A 4594-nucleotide genomic window follows, 5' to 3' on the forward strand; every position below is an offset into this window, starting at 1 on the left:
CAAGGCTTTCCCCATCATTTTGGTTCCAAATTTCAGGATGAAAATCAATGCATTCTGCTCTGTGACCTTGCATGTGCCTGCTTATCTTTGGAGGTGATAGCCATTGCCATGCTGGTCAATCAGAAGCATCAATATGGCACTGGGGTGGGGTTGGGATGAGAGATAACCTGGCACCGGTGTGCACACAAACCCACAGCTGTAGAGAGCTGTTTCTCACTTCATCTGGAGTGGTAAGGACAGTATCAGAGGAAAAAGAGCTCATGTCTCTTAAATAAGAAACAAGCTTAGGGTGTTTTGTAGGAACTAAACTGGCATAAGCTTGGGTTTCTGTTGATTTTTGTCTTGAGTTAATGGAGACAGTCTTCAGCTTTCCCTAATAGGCTGTGGGTTGTCCTGAATGTTTTAAAAGCTGTCAAATGTTCCCTTTTAACTTTCCCATTTCAAAGCTCTGAATTCCCACTCCACATGTCAACACCCTTATGGTGTTTGAATCACACTGGTCAGGCAACTCATCCTGTTTCAAACACACTGCTTGAGGTGAGGGAGATAGCTCAGTGTGAAAGTGAAGGAACAGAATCTGAACCTGGAAACAACGTAAAAAAGTGAGCACGGATATGTGTGCTTATAACTGAGAGCTGGAGGGAGAATTCCTGGGATTTACTGCCAGCCATTCTGGCCTAACTGGTGAGATTCAGGCCAGGGAAAGACACTGTGTCAAAAACAAGATGAATTAAACTTGAGGAACCATCATCCCTGAGGTGGTCTTCTGGCCTGCATGTCACACACATGAACACATACATGCACACATGCATATACACAAATGGGTAAAACGTGTTATTAAGTATCCATGCATGTAGTGGATTTTCCTTGGAAAAATCCAGAGCATTTTCTTTAAATAGAAGATAGTTGCAAAAAACAGATGCAAGAGAACACCAGATGTAGTGGAGTGAGCCTGACACCTATTCACTGCATGGGGATACCTGTAGGCTTAGATTTTTCAAAACCTACTTTAATAAGGGTTCTCAAATGCTTAGAGCCCCCTTCTAGCTCACCATTCAAAGGTAGGGGAGAAAAGATGGTAAATAGGACAAGGGGATGTGGATCTGTTTAGAAGTAGTTCTTTGGGGGATTCCACTCTCTGTTGTCATGACACCTGCAGTCCAGTTTAGTAGTATCAGGATACTAACGGTCCAGTTGAAAAAGTGTCACCAAACACAAATCAGCACTGGTGGCACAATCCAGCAGAAACAGCCAGGCTTCCACCAAATTGGCACAAGCCAGTGGGAGGGACCAGGACCAGCTGGAGTGCCAGGAGTTCTCTGCTGTGCCGCTCTCAACGAAGTGAAGGTCAGTGAAGAATCAAGACCAAGGAGGCGTTGCACAGCAAGCAACGCAAGCGCCCCATCACTGTCTGTTGAGTTCTACTTGTACTATCTCCAAACATCAGGTGTCTCATGGGTCTTGCTTGCCTCAGCAAAACATCACGAGTCTGCATCACATGACACAACTAGAAATTTCCACTTCAGACGCCAGAGTATGAGGAACGAGGGAGGAAAGAGTGAGACATACAGAGCCAACAAGGACATACCCTTGAATTATAGCATGTCCCTAAACGACTGGGAAGAGAAGATATCTCTTGGCTGAGCTGCTAAACTCCATTTGAATCAGACTGGCAGCCAAGTGGCTTGCTACCTAAAATTGTCTCTGTTGTTACCAGATACACACACCCTATACTTTGTGGCTGATGATGGACCTTCATTCAGTAGCTGTAGCTGGTCTTTTGCTACTTTGTAGGTTCTTCTTTCTCCCACCCTTCTCTGCCCATCTTCTTCCACCCTTTCAACTCCTAACACTAGATAGGAGAGAAAAAAGGATAGAGGGAAAAGGCATTCTGTTATCGTTAGACTACTTCCTGCTGAATAGGGGCATCGAGTTCCTTGGGGCAAGTTTGATCCTCACTGTCAGGATCTCGGATTTCTTCTTTTTTGTGTATGACTATTTAACAAACTGCAACCAACAGTAACCAGACACCAACCAACAGCAGCCCACCTATCGAGGCTCTAGCATTTATATATTCTCTGAAAAGTCCCCAGAATCCCAAACATCACACACTTGAAGACTCTATATGCAGCTGGGAAAATCATGCCCCTGCTAGAGCATGAGGCAAATCATAGTCAGCTGCTGAAGCAGCCCTCTACCCCACAGCTGGGATCAAAACAAAAACATATTCTTACAATATGTCTGTGTTTTTTAATAAACCCAAACTCTCACTACAAGTAGCCAGTTTCATTTGGATATTAGTGTGACTGCCTTTCTATCCTTTAATCCATGATGGGCATCCTGATTAGTTTGTATCAATCATGATAGCTTTTGTTACTCTGTGCCTGTCGCTGGTGTTGAGCTGTATCATATGACTCACTGAGACACACCAAAATTCTTCTGAAGGAAAGATTTTTCTCTGTCAAAAGTAGAAGCTATGCAAGACGGTCTCATCTCTGTTCCTTTCCTTCCCATCCAGAGTTTGAGTTCTGCTGTAGTGGAGTGTGATGTGTTCTCTGGAGATGCAGCAGCCATCTTGTGACTGTACATTATAGCCAATCTGCTGAGGGCGTAGATGGATGAGCCAGGAGCCCTGTGGTAATGCTGAGCTGTTGACCTAATGCTGTGGGCTTTGGTGTTTCTTCCCAAGTAAATCACAGCCTCAGGACTAAGGGATACTGATTGGTTTTATATTACTGTGACCAGACACACTCCCAGCAGATATATTTATCGTGTTTGCCCTTCTAAGGCCAGAATTATTGCCAGTCTCTCATTTGAACTCATCTGTATCCTATCTGAATCCCACTTTGCCAGCCCCTCCCCAGGACTTCCTTAGCAATTAGCTACCACACACTCAAATACAGGCCAGTTTCTGAGTGTGTCAGTACTCCAGGAGGTGGATATGATACAGCAATTAAAACACACACACACACCAGGAAGGACAATGGGATATTTGGAATGTTTCTGTCCATAGAAGAGGGAAGTCAGTATAATTTTAAAAGTTACATTCTTTTATTTTTCCCCTACCTGTTAGATATTTGACAATTATCTGCTAAATATCTGACCTTTCTCAGGACTACACAAGACAGATGATCCCCGCCCCTTCCCTTCTTCATGATTACTGTGGGTGTTAAGTTATACTTCATGAACTAAAAGTATTTCCTTTCTTTCTGGAGCATAAGACAGATCAAGTTTCTTAGAGAAGCTTTGTATTGTACAAATGCAAAATGCTGTCCTATTGAGAGATAAGGCAAAATCCTTCCTATGACATAGCTCAACTTGGCTTCCTGTCTCCTGATTATTAATTTAACTCACATGGCATTGACATGCAAGGAACACACAGTGTAAGGAGAGACTGTGGCTTGAGGAAGGAATGGCTTTCAAAAGTTCTTATGTGAGGTACTTGGGCTAAGGAGCTGGCTTAGCCAGTGAAGTAGTTGCCATGCAACTATGAGGATCTGAGTTCCATCCCTAGAACCCACATTAAAAAAAAAAGTCAGACATGGTGGCCTGGAATCCTGGTACTGGGGAGATGATCAGGAGGATCCAAGGTGTGACAGCCAGATTGGTGTGTTTGGGGTGTGAGACTTTGTTGCAAGAAAAAAAAAAAAAAAAACAAGGCCGAGAGGAGCTGTCTTAGTTTCTTCTCTTTGCTCTGGTGAAATAAGGTGTGAAACTAACTCAGGGAGGAAAGGGTTGACTTCAGCTTGCGTGTTTTGATCACTGTCCATCACGGAGGGAAGTCAAGGCAGGAACTCAAGGCAGGGACACAAAGGCAGCAACAGAAGCAGAGGCCATGGAGGGGTGCTGCTTACTGGCTTGCTCCTCATTGCTTGCTCAACCTGCTTTCTTATAGAACCCAGGACCACCCACCCAGAGGTGACACCATCTATATCGGGCTGGGCCCTCCACACACCAATCATTATTCCAAAAGATGCCCCACAGATTTGTCCACAAGCTAATGCAATGGAGGCAAATCCTCAATTGAGGTCCCCTGTAGTAAAAATATTTTAATGAATCCCAGGGTGGGGTTACTACTCACCTTCATGGTTTATGCTCCCAGAGAGAGATACACTCAGCCTCTATATTTAAATTTGCTTTAAGCAGCACAATAGCTGGGTATCTGCCTAACCTCCACACTGTTAGAATCCACCTCCCATCTATAACTCCAAGTTACTACTTACTCATTTCTTCGTTCCATCTTGGCTGCTCTTGACCCAATGTAGCAGCCCTCTGGGTCACATTCTCTTGGCCCCTTTACATGGTGGCTCTGCCCTCCCGCACGTTATTTTCCTTTCATGGTGGTCTCCATCTCCTCTCCTCCACACTCTCCTAAAGCATGGCAGATCTCCTCTGTCCTGCTTCCTCGAGGTCCCAAGCCTGGGAACCCTAAATCCCGTCTCCCGTCTCCGTCTCCGTCTCTCTCTCCTTCCCAACTATTGGCTGCCAGCATCTTTATTTACCAATTAGAGTTAACTGGGGGCAGGTCCCCAGAATGTAGGTGCAGACTCTCTCACTGATCTGGGGAACCCCATCAGCATTAGAGTACAAGCAG

Source organism: Mus caroli, unplaced genomic scaffold, assembly GCF_978045245.1.
Source record: "Mus caroli unplaced genomic scaffold, Mus_caroli_1 scaffold_4, whole genome shotgun sequence".
Lineage (NCBI taxonomy): Eukaryota > Metazoa > Chordata > Mammalia > Rodentia > Muridae > Mus > Mus caroli.